Raw genomic sequence first — 13,602 nt, forward strand, 5'->3', positions numbered from 1 at the left:
ATGTTCTAAAGGTATAGGTCACACCTCTGCAAATGAGTGTTAACCCACTATACCCACCATCAAAGCCCCAATATTCTTCCAACACAGTCCTCTGGGGAGGGTGGTGGGTGGGAGCAAAGGTAGGAGAGGACCAATGAACTATAACTTATTTTCTTATTTTAATATAAACTTGCTAAATAAAGCACATAGTAAAATCATCCTATTTCTGGGCCTCCCCTGGTGGCACAGCGGTTGAGCGCTGGGCTGCGAAGATGCCCGCAGCCTCCGCAGTGCCGGTTCGATCCCCGACCGCCAGGCGAGGGTCCTACATGGCGCGCAGAACTCTCCTGCCTCTCCCTCTGCTCCCCTTAGCAGTGTTTTTCGTCGGTCTGCCTGTTCTGTTCCCCGCTCTTGCCCTGGTGAATCCTCTCACCCTCCCACGCTTCTGACTGTACCCAGTGCTTGCATAAATAAATAAATAAATAAATCTTTTTAAAAAATCACCCTATTTCTATAAAGATAACTACTATTAACATCTTGGTGTAAATTCTTACAATGTATTTCTAAGTATTATGTGTGTATATAAAATATATCATAACATACACAACGTTTTCAATGTCACCATATAGTTTTCTAACACATTTTTAATGTTGTCATTGTTTCATAGATGACTGTTTACCATAGCCAACTCCCTATCTTTGCACATTGGCTTTTTCTCCAGTTTTTTATGATTATAAACAGCACATGTTAATCCACCTTTTAGCTGTACCTTTGTATATATTCATGAATATTTCCTTAGGATAAAATTTTTAGAGAAGATAACTGAGGTCAAACAAGGTACAAATACCTAAAGTTTTAAAATATATATCCCTAACATGTCCTCCAAGAAGTAACAAAGAACTGTAGCTCTACAGTCAGAGTACAGTCAGAGTATAACTACTTCTTTTCCTACCTGGCCCCATTATCAATATTTGATATAATAATCGTTTAAAATGTTTATTTTAGATAAACAGCTGGGATTACATCAAACTAAAAAGCTTCTGTACAGCAAATGAGACATTAAGCAAAACAAAGAGACACCCTACTGATTGGGAGAAAATTTTTGCACTCCATACAACTGACAAGGGACTGATCACAAAGATATACAAAGAACTCACACAGCTAAACAAAAACAAAGTCAACAATCCATTCAAGGGCCTCCCCGGTGGCATAGCGTTTGAGCGCTGGGTTGTGAAGCTGCCCGCGGACTGTGCGGTGCGGGTTCGATCCCTGGCTGCTCCCCGGCCACAGGAGGAGGGTCCCACATGGTGTGCAGACCTCTCCTGCCGCCCGCTGCTCCCCTCAGCAGTGTACTTCGGTCCTTCTGCCTGTTTTGCTCCCCGCTCTGGCTCTGGTGAATTCTCTCACCCTCTTGCGCTTCTGACTGTACCCAGTGCTTGTATAAATAAATAAATAAACAAATAAATAAATCTTTAAAAAAAAAATCCAAAGAGGAAATGCAAATGTCAAACAGGCATATGAAAAAAATGTTCAACATCCCACATAATCAGCGAAATGCAAATTAAAACCACAATGAGATACCACTTTACACCAGTGAGAATGGCACACATTAAAAAACTAGCAGCAACAAATGTTGGTGAGGATGAGGTAAAAAGGAACTCTCCTACACGTCTGGTGGAAATGCAAAATGGTCCAACCACTATGAAAAGCTGTATGCTGGTTCCTCAGACTACTAAAAATGGAGCTACCATATCACCAGCAATTCCATTCCTAGGGATCAACCCAGAGGATACAAAAACATTAATTCAAAAGAATACCTGCACCCCTATGTTTATTGCAGCACTATTTATAATAGGTAAGACTTGGAATCAACCCAAATACCCCAAAATAGATGACTGGATCAAGATGTGGTATATATACACAATGGAATATTAATCAGCAATCAAAAAAGATAAACTAATGCCATTTGCAGCAACATGGATGGAGTTAGACGGGATTATGCTCAGTGAAATAAGTCAGAAGGAAAAAGAAAAATATCAGATGGTTTCACTAATAGGAGGAATATAGGGGAACCAAACACGGAATCAAGGGGAAAAAATAATAAAAAACACAACAAAACAAAAACAGACAACTATAAATCACAGACATTCTGCAGGGGAGTGGGAGGGAGAGGGATCAAAACGGGGGTGGGAAGAGCACAAGGGACTATAGTGATGGTACTTGGGAGAATTGGTGGCAGAAATTCTATGGGGACTACACTTGAAAAAAAGCAAACATAAAAAAAAATGAACACCAGGGCCTCCCCGGTGGCGCAGCGGTTGAGCGCTGGGTTGCGAGGCTGCCCGCAGCTTCTGCAGCGCCTGTTCGATCCCCGGCTGCTCCCCGGCCACCAGAGGAGGGTCCCACATGGCGCACAGACCTCTCCTGCCGCCCGCTGCTCCCCTCAGCAGTGTACTTCGGTCCTTCTGCCTGCTCTGCTCCCCGCTCTGGCTCTGGTGAATTCTCTCGCCCTCCCGTGCTTCTGACTGTACCCAGTGCATGTATAAATAAATAAATAAATAAATAAATAAATAAATAAATAAATAAATAAATAAATCTTAAAAAAAAAAAAAAACACTAAGGGCCTCCCCGGTGGCACAGCGGCTTGCGCTGTGAAGTTGTCCTCCGCCTCTGCAGCGTGGGTTAGATTCCCAGCAGGCCAGGGAGAAACCCACATGGTGCGGCCGACCTCTCCTGCCTCAACCCGCTGCTCCCCTCAGCAGTGTTTTCCATCTGTCTGCTTGTTCTGCTTCCTGCTCTGTCTCTGGTGAATTCTCTCACCCTCCCGTGCCTCTGGCCTGTACCCCAGTTCTTGTATAAATAAATAAATAAATAAATACATCTTTTTAAAAAATGAACAATGATGTAAAATATATACAAGTAAATAAATTTCTCTTGGGAAAAAAATGTAATTTTGATTATTGTTTCAACGTTCATTGGATTAATTTCAATTAAATTGAATACTTCAAAATACTGGAAAAATGGACAGAATTTTAAAAAATGGGTATAAGAGATTTGCTAAATGTTACTAGAAGGGTTTTCAGTTATGAATTAAGAGTAGTGAAAGAAAAATATAATGCAACAAACTGTGGTAAAAGGTAAATAAATCCAAAACCTCAGATATTGTTGTTTTGTTTTTAACCAAGGAAGCAAATGTGACATATACTTAAATGAATAGACAATAACGTTGGAAAAAATAAATTTAAATGAATTCATTGAAAGTTCTCAGGATTTATTAAAGCATATTGTACAGTCAGCACATAAGGACCAGCATGCCATGCTCATTGCTAATTCAAGTTGTTGGTTCTCTTTCTTGGTAAATAGGCCCCTCATGCACCCTATCATTAAAACCAGAAATTTGAATATCATTGCTGACTCCTTCCTTTCGCCTACTGCTCAGTTCCCATCCAGTCTTGCTTGTTCTACCTCACAAATAAAACTTGAAAGCACATCTCTTCATCTTCACTTTTACCACTCTTACTCAAGTTACTATTATCTTTTCATGTGGACAACTATAATCCTCTCTTAACTGGTTTTACAATGCCTTAAAAAAGGGCACCTGTACCCCTACGTTTATAGCAGCACTATTTACAATAGCTAAGCTATGGAAACAACCCAAATGCCCAAAAATAGATGACTGGATCAAGAAGATGTGGTACATATACACAATGGAATATTACTCAGCAATCAAAAAAGATAAACACATGCAGTTTGCAGCAACATGCATGGAGCTGGAAGGGATCATGCTCAGCAAAATAAGTCAGAAAGAAAAAGAAAAATACCAGATGGTCTCACTCATAGCAGGAATTTAGAAAACCTAAATCAGGGACCATGAAAAAGACTAATTAATACAAAGTAAAAATCAAAATCAACAAGCAACTATGGACCAGAGACACACTGTGGGGGGAAGGGTAGGAGAGGAAGAAATAGGGTCAAAATAAGGGGGGTGCAATTGTATAGGGTCTATAACCAAAATGAAAATGCATATGTTGTGCAAAAAATGAAAAATGATGTAAAAATTATATAAAATAAAATATTAAAAATAATAATAATAAAATAAATATAAATAAATAAATAAACCCTGGTTTTACAATGCTAAATGCCAAAGGGATCTTTCAAAAACACAAATGCCAACATGCATCTTTCAATGTAGAACTTTTCAGTGGCTTCCCTCTGATTTTTGGATAAAATCCAGTCTTTACTACTTCTTGCTTACCTTGTCAGCCTCATTTCATGTCATTATTCCACTTGGAATCAGTCATCTGGGCCTGTTTCACTTCCTTTTTTTTAAAAGATTTATTTATTTATGCATACAAGAACTAGGGTACAGGCCAGAGGTGTGGGGTATGAGGGGATTCACCAGAGACAGAGTTGGGAGCAGAACAGGCAGAATGACTGAAATACAGTGCTGAGGGGAGCAGTGGGTGAGTCAGAAAAGGTCTGCTGTGCCACGTGGGTAGCTCCCTGGCAGGGGATCAAACTTATGCTGCAGTGGCTGCAGATAGCTTCATAGGTTGTGTCTTAACCCATTGCGCCACCAGGTTGGCCCTGTTTCCTTTCTTTTAAGTAGTCAAGCTCATTCTCACCTCTAAACCACTTATATATACAAAAATACATATGTATAGGAGATAAATACATATAACCGGAAGAGTAACATCTCAAGCATCAAGAATGATTATTTTTGGGCAGCAGGATCATGGGTGACTTGCATATTTAGTATTAAGCTTTTCTGTGTTTACTAAATTTTCTGAAATTCATGTTACTTTTAAAATTAAAAAATATTTCATATAGATGCTATTTAATAGTTTCAAATGGAATAGAAATATGTTTTCTGTATTTTTTTTTAGATTTTTTTTTTTTTATATGCAATAGCTGGGGCACAGGCCATAGGCGCGGGAGGGTAGGAAGATTCACCAGAGAGAGTGGGGAGCAAAACAGGCAGACAGACCAAAAGCACTGCTGAGGGGAGCAGCAGGGGAGGCAGGCCAGGGAGGCCCTGTTTCTTGTATTTTCTTCATTGAGCCAAGAAAGTAATTATCTCATTAATTGCATACCAAAGTGCTTTTGCAGGGCCTCCCCTGGTGGCGCAGGCAGCTGAGGCAGAGCTCTGTGAAGCTGCCCGCAGCCTCTGCAGCACCTGTTCCATCCAGGCCATCCGGTGAGCGTCCCACATGGCACAGCAGACCTCTCCTGTCTTGCCCGCTGCTCCCCTTAGCAGTGTATTTCGTCAGTCTGCCTGTTCGTTTCCCCACTCTGTCTCTGGTGAATCCTCTCACCCTCCCGTGCATCTGGTCTGTACCCCAGTTCTTGTATAAATAAATAAATAAATAAATATTTTTTTTTTTAAAAAGTGCTTTTGCAGAATCAGCTTTCTAAAAACTGGAAAACAGGGGTTAAGCACCACTATGAAGCAATCTGCAGCCTCTGCAGCACATGTTTGATCTCCTGGCCAGCTAGGGAGCAACCCACATGGCGCAGCAGACATGGCTCACCTGCTGTTCCCTTCAGCAGTGTATTTCAGTCAGTCTGCCCATTCTGTTCCCCACTCTGTCTTTGGTGGGTCCTCTCACCCCGCCCTCCATCTCTAGCCTGTACTCCAGCTCTTGTGTGCATAAATAAATCTTTTTTTAAAAATTTAAAAATTAAAAAATAAAAACTGGATAACAGTAGGTTTGCTGTTCAAACATAAATAGACTGGAGCTTCTGGATTGGTGAAAAGGAGATTTAAAGAGAGTGGTACACTGGGAAAGAACTTCACATCCTTTTTCCATACTTTGCCATATGCATCTCTGCCATGTGGATATTAAATTGTATCCATCATATCCTTTAATAAGAAACTGGTTATCCAAGGAAAGTCATGGGAGGACACAGTGAGAAGGCGATTGTCTACAAGCCAGGACGACAAATTTCACCAGAAGGCAAATTGCAGGCAGTTTGATTTTTTTTTAAAGATTTATTTATGTATTTATACAAGAACTGGGGCACAGGCCAGATGCACGGGAGGGTGAGAAGATTCACTAGAGACAGAGCGGGGAACAGAACAGGCCGACTGACGAAATGCACTGCTGAGGGGAGCAGCAGGAGCGACAGGAGAGCTCCTCGCTGACCAGCCGGGAACGAACCAGCACTGCAGGCAGTTTGATTTTTTACCTCTAGTCGCTAGAACTGAACAAGAAGCCTAAACAATTATGCTCATAAAACTGAGCTATAATCTACAAACTGGAGATTGAACATACATTAAGATTAATGATAGGAAAGATGTATCACTTGAACTTCACTGGAGGCAGCCATCCCAGCTTATACTTACCACCCACATATCCTGGCCCAGGTCAAGAAGACATCTGCCCTAGGGACATGGTAGCTTCTTAGACTTATCTCATGGATTTTTAATCTGAAAAACAATATTTTATATTGGTTCATATTTACTCTCTGGCTGCCAAATGGTTCTTACCTTAACAAAGAAGGTTAGGCCAGTTTGTGGTCATTGTAATAGGTTACATCTTTAAAGAGACTAATCCTGTCACTAGCCTCTCTTTTGCACTGAAAAAAAAAAACTTATATTAACAATTCCTTCACCGGACCCCCACCTCCAAAAAAATAAAAAGATTATGCTCAAGTATCACTTCAATTATTGCTGCTTCTCTCTTCTCTAGTGAAGAGATCAACCAATGCGGTCAGTTCCTCCAGGGAAGTCCCCATAGTGGAGGTCCCAGTGTCCCTTCTGAATGCTTTGGGGACTGCTTTTGAGGTACAGAAAACATACCTTTCTAAAGTGAGAAGGACATTCAACTCCAGAGAGAAAAGGAATGCCCAAAAGATTGGGGGAGGGCGGTGGGAATCAGAACAATTGAAGGGCTTTTGTCTGATTCTGTTGTTTGGCTTTTTTTTTTTTTTTATTTATAGAGGCATGTTTTATTTATTTATTTGTTTTATTTTATTTATTTATTTGTTTGTTTGTTTGTTTGTTTTGTTTATACATGCACTGGGTACAGTCAGAAGCGCGGGAGGGCGAGAGAATTCACCAGAGCCAGAGTGGGGAGCAGAGCAGGCAGAAGGACTGAAGTACACTGCTGAGGGGAGCAGCGGGCGGCAGGAGAGGTCTGCACGCCATGTGGGACCCTCCTCCGGTGGCCGGGGAGCAGCTGGGGATCGAACCGCTGCGCCGCAGAGGTCGCCGGCAGCTTCGCAACCCAGCGCTCAACCGCTGCGCCACCGGGGAGGCCCTGTTGTTTGGCTTTTCTGTGTCAAAAATTCAAGCATAAAAATTAACTTAAAAATTTAACTTGCTACAGGGACTACACCTGAGGGGAAAAATCAAATACTGTACAAAAATGAGCAATGGTGCACGAAAATAAATTAATTTGTAAAAAGCCCTATGTATTGGATGAGTTATTTTAGACACTAAGTGGCAAACCCTGTTCATTTTTTCCTCTCAAGACCATTCTCAAGGTTCCTGAATCCACTAACCCAGAAATTTAGGTACCAGTGGGTGACAGGGTGCTTCCAGAGCCTTTTCTGTAGTTTCAAGGAGTCTGGAATCCCCAGTCCTCTGTGTGAAGATGGGAAGAGAGAGGAGAACCAGTGTGTCAGGAGGGGAGGAAAACATGCTTTCTCAAATTTTTTAGCTTAAATTCAGCTTCCCACACAAGGCAAACACTAACCTCCTATAGAATGAATACCAATTAACTGCCAGGGCAATACTTAAAGTAACTCGAAACAACAGAACCCATTCCAGTGAATTTAAGCAGAAAAGATATTTATCAACGATGTCAGGTAGCTCATAGAATCTTCAGAAGGGTCCAGAGAATCAGATTGAGAGGCTATGCAGGCAAGAAAAAGGTCTAAACTACAGGACTGGACTGTTCAATGGGACACACTACTGTTCCTACCGTTGGACATGGGCTCTCAGGACACTGAAACTGGAGCAACTGGCTGCTGCTTCTAAAATCTTGATGTCTCTCCACTATCTCACCGTGGTTTTACACTGGCATTACTCACAGTCACATATTGGTTTCCAATTAGAAAAGACTTTGAATATGTGCATGCTAATTTCAAGGAAAGCTGTGGAAAGAGTGTCTGACTTCTTTGGGGATGTGGCTTTCATAATCTGGGAAACTCCTTAAACATTGGAAGGATATTAAAAAAATGCAAGGAGAGCAAAAAAAGACTGACCTTAAAGAAGTGTGATTTTGGAAGTGGGCTTCTTTAGCATTTCAATGATATACTGACTCCTTGTAAATGACATTTATTTGTTGTAACATCTGAAACAATGGCCTAATTTCCTAAGCCATGCTTCTGCAAATATCTGAACACAGCTGTCAAACCTTTGTAAAGTTTTTTATTTTTCAAATATTAACTTTAGGACAGGCTTAGGACAGCTTTCAGTCCCTTTGAAAATCAATCATCTGTCCTCTTATATTTAGATTCTTCTGATTGAAGCCTCTCTTATAGAATGTGTCTGAACCATTAGACAGTCAACTGTAAGGGGTGAGGATAGGGAATTATAGATGTATTTATATATACCTTACATAATACGTGTCTATATTATATATTATATACATATACAAACATATATACACATGCATATATATGTATATATACATGTGTGTACATGTGTATATATATAAAATATATTGATATTTTATATTGATATATATATAAAATATATGTGTGTATATATATATAATATATATATATATTTTATATATATATACACACACACAATAGGCAAAGTAAAATTGTTCCTATAGAATTAGTCAAGGTTTGACCCTCCTTTAAAAGCCATTTTAGGAAGTTGCCAACATGATTAACAAAATTCTAGAACAATTATTTCAGTTATGAGTTATAGGTCCCCAGAGAGAAAAGTATTGTAATTTTTCCCTCCACCATTACATTAGGAATGAAAAGTATATCTATAACTGCTTAGTCACAGAATAATTAGCATTCAGGAAGTGCTTTCAGACACAAGTATTTCAGTTGATTTTGGTAACAATTCTAGGGCAAGCCAATATTTTACTGTAAGAAATTTGAGAAGCAGGCCTCCCTGGTGGCTCAAGGGCTTAAGCACTGCGCTGTGTAGCAATCCGCAGCCTCGGCAGCATGAGTTCAATCCCTGGCCAGCCAGGGAGCAACCCACATGGCACAGCAGATCTCTCCTGGCTTACCCGCTGCTCCCCTCAGCAGTGTATTTCAGTAGTTCTGCCTGTTCCGTTCCCCACTCTGTCTCTTGTGAATCCTCTCACTACCACCCCACCTCCATCCCCACATCTCTGGCCTGTACCCCAGCTCTTGCATGCATAAATACATAAATCTTTAAAAAAAATAGAACTTAAGAATCTTAAATAAAAATAGTTAATTTTAAAAGAAAGAAGAAATTTGAGTGGGGGGGCCTCCTTGGTGGAGCAAAGGATTAAGACATAGCATATGAAGCTATCCATCGCCACTGCAGCACGAGTTTGATCCCCGGCCAGGGAGATACCCACATGGCACAGCAGACCTCTCCTGTCTCGCCCGCTGCACCCCTCAGCAGTGTACTTCAGTAAATCCCCCTGTTCTGTTTCTCACTCTGTCTGGTGGATCTTCACACCCCCTGCATCTCTGGCCTGTACCCCAGTTCTTATATGCATAAATAAATAAATCTTAAAAAAAAAAGTTGTGTAATATACGAAGTTCCTGGATGTTTGTGCAAAAACAGGAAGGAGTCTGTGCAAGAATGACCTTCTCAACAGAAGTGCTGAAGTTTCTCCATTTCCGGAGTTGAGTATAAACCGATCTCCTGAAGTTGGTGAACAGGAGCATTCAATGTGTGTATGTTAGTGGAAGCCTGTGGCTCTTTGCATTAAGGAGGATGCCTCAAGCTTCATTAGTAGGTTGCACTGATCCTAGTGATCCTTTTGTTCTCTACTAACCTTGCCCAGGCCCTTAGCCACAGAGGGTCTGCATTTGCTGGAAGTGTGCTTGGATCCAAAGTACAGATGGTAAGTGTGGCTTGGACTGCGGCAGCAATGTGCTTTAGCCAAATTGGCTCGCTTCATTCCTCTTCCTGTCTCTGTTAATAATAAAAATTAATACACATCAGGGCCTCCCTGGTGCTGCACGGAGTTGGAACATAACCTAAGGGGCTGTCCGCAGCCACTGCAGTACGGGTTTGAGCCTCAGCCAGGGAGCTACCCACATGGTGCAGCAGACCTCTCCTGCCTCGCCCACTGCTCCCCTCAGCAGTGTATTTCAGTCGATCTGCCTGTTCTGCCTCTCATTATGTCTCTGGTGAATCTTCTCACCCCCCCCCCACTTCTGGTCTGCACCCCAGATCTTCTGCACACACACACACAGTATTTTCACAGTCCCCCTCCTGAGACAGGAGGGGTCTGCTACACCATGCTTCCTGGCCAGGGATCAATCAAACTCGGGTTTTGTGGTGACAGCGCTGAGTCTTAAACCCTAGGCTATCAGAGAGGCCCTGAAAATAGTTTTTTACCACATAGGAAGGAAATCTGTTCTTGTTCCAAAGACTGGTTAAAGTTGCAGTATGTCAGAGTTGAAAAGACCTGGGGTCCAGCCAATCCCCTGAAATACTTTATCTCAGTTAATCCTTACAGCCCTGGTTTAGAGATGTGGAAAACGTGGTGGAGAGGAGTGAAGGGACATGAGTCAGGTCCTGCAGCTGATTGTCTATAGAATAAGCTGGCACTCATTTCCTGTCCCGGTTCAGCAGCTTCTATAACACCAACTGTATTAGTCAGCTCAGGTTGCCAACAAAACACTGAGGGGTTAAACAAAAGAATTATTTCTCACAGTTCTGGAGGTTTGAGGTCCCAAAGTGTCGGCAGGCTTGGTTTCTCCTGGGGCTTCTCCTTTGGCTTACAGATGTCTGCCTTCTTGGCGTGTCCCACGTGGTTTCTCCTCTTGGTGTGCATCCCTGAGCTCTTTGTGTGTGCAAACCTCTTCTTATAGGACTTCAGTCAGACTGGATTGGATTCTGCCCTGATGGCCTCATTTTAACTAAATTGCATCTTTAATTGCCCTGTTTCCAAATATAGTCACATTTTGATGTATTGGGGCTTAGGACTTCAACATGTGGTTGGGGGAGCAGAATTTGGTCCATAACATTGCTATTTATGATGATATGTGAGACTGATGGAGTCTACTGGAGATCTTAAGAACATTCTAGTCTAAGCCCTCCCTGGTGGTGCAGGGGTTAAAGTCATAGCACTGTCAAGCTGTCACCAGCCACTGCAGCAGGAGTTCTATCCCTGGCCAGGGAGCTTACCCACTTGGTGTAGACCTCACTTGTCTCACCCACTGCTCCCCTTAGCAGAGTATTTCAGTCAGTCTGCCTTTTCTGCTCCCCACTCTGTCTCTGGTGAATCCTCTCACCCCCTGCACCTCTGGCCTGCACCCCAGCTCTTATATGCGTAAATAAATCTTTAAAAAAAGAAAGAAAATAAAAATTAAAACTATATAATGAGATATTACAAGCCAGTCATCAGGATGGCTAAAATTAAGAAGACATATGATGTCAAATCTGGCAAGGATTTGTTTTTTGTTCAAGTCTTAAGTCATATGAATGTCTTCTTCAGAATTGTGTCTATTTAGGTCTTTCGTCCATTTTTTATTGGGTTTTTAAATTTTTTTTGTTGTGTAAAAATTTTGGAAATTTTAGAGATTAGCCCATTGTTAGATATGTGATGCGCAAATATTTTTTCCCACTCTGTAGGTTGCCTTTTTGGTGTGTGTGGTGGTTTCTTTTGACGTACAAAAACTTTTTTAGTTTGATGTAATCCCACTTGTTTATTTTTGTTTCCTTTGCTGTTGGGGTAGAGTCCTCAAACAAATCTTTGTGGTGGGTTGTTGTGACAGGAACTTTGTTGTCACTTTGTGGCAGAAACGCGAAGAGGGACATAAGAGCCATGGAGCAGTTTTGCAAGGCAAGACTCTGCTGCTCAAGCAGAAGTTCTTATACCATTTATTGAATGCATGCAGGATAGTTTAAGCCGATCATGCGACAATGGTAGGAGGAATAAGGTCTGGGGGACTAGGGGTCAAACGCTTATGAGGAACAGAGAAGGGGACATTGTTACCATGTATCAAGAGATATTTGAGTCAGCAACGTATATGTGCAGATGTTATCACTGGCAGATTTATCCTGAGACTACCATGGAGAATAGTCAGGTAATCAGGTCAATGGCAGCCTAGGCGTTCCCAGGCCTGCCTCATGATATGGGCCATTCTTTGTGGGTAGTCAAGGAATTCTCTGCTGTGATTTGCAGATAGCTAATAGGTCACAATTGCCCATGAGAGTGATCAGCTCATAGGAACCCATAGTGGATGTCCTGTAGTGTGTCCCCTATGTTTTCTTTTAAGTAACTTATGTTTAGGCTCATAAACACAGATCTTTAATACATTTTGAATTAATTTTTGTGCATGGAGTTAAATGTATATATAGTTTTTTGTTAGTTTTGTTAGTTTGTGTGTGTGTGTGTGGGGGGGGGCATCCATGATTCCAGCACCATTTAATAAAAAGACTATCTTCTCCACTGTATGGTTGTAGCCCCACTGTCAAAGATTGTCCATATTTGTGTGGGTTTGTCTCTGGGCTTTCTATTCTATTTATCTGGGTTTCTGTCTTTGTTCGAGTACCATACTGTGAAAAAAAGTTCAACACCTTCTATAAAATTATCACATACTTACCAGGTGACCAAGAAATTCAACCTCTAGGTATTTACCCGAGAGAAAGGAAAACAAATTGTGCATTCATGCTCACAGCAGCTTCATTCATAATAGTCACATATCAAAAGCAAATCAAATGTCCACCAATAGGAAAAATGAAAAGTCAAACCAGGCTGTTTCTATAACGGATACTGTTTAGGCATAAAAAGGACTAAACTACCAATACATACAAACAATAAGGCAGCTCCCAAAGCCATGATGGTAAGCGGAAGGAGTCCGACACAAGAAGATATACTATATTTTTCCATTGGTGTGAATTTCTAAAACAAGCAAAAGTAATTTATAGTCTTACCAATTCAACAATTGCTTTGTGGAGGATAGGAGAAATGATCTATAAAGGAGAACAAAGGAACTTTTTAAAATGAAGGAAATATTCTAAGTCATGACTAGGGTATTGACTTGGGTGTTTACATTTGTCAAAGTTCCTTATATTTTGTTGGATGTAAGTTGTACCTCAATGATGTTGATTTAAAAAACATGAGGCGGGCCTCCCCTGGTGGCGCAGCGGTTGAGCGCTGGGCTGCGAAACTGCCCACAGCCTCTGCAGCGTCGGTTCAATCCCGGGCTTCCAGGAGGGTCCCACATGGCGCGCGGACCTCTCCTGCCGCCTGCTGCTCCCCTCACCAGTGTATCGTCAGTCTGCCTGTTCTATTCCCCGCTCTGGCTCTGGTGAATTCTCTCACCCTCCCATGCTTCTGACTGTACCCAGTGCTTGTATAAATAAATAAATCTTTAAAAAAAAAAACAAAAAACATGAGGCATTTTAATACTTAACTGACCTAGAAAGATTTAAAAAAATAAGTGCATGTGTCTTTATTTGATCTGGGGAAAATATATACACAAAAGTGACAACAG

Source organism: Talpa occidentalis, unplaced genomic scaffold (genome assembly GCF_014898055.3).
Source record: "Talpa occidentalis isolate TD23 unplaced genomic scaffold, MPIMG_talOcc4v2.1 talOcc4.5, whole genome shotgun sequence".
Taxonomy (NCBI): domain Eukaryota; kingdom Metazoa; phylum Chordata; class Mammalia; order Eulipotyphla; family Talpidae; genus Talpa; species Talpa occidentalis.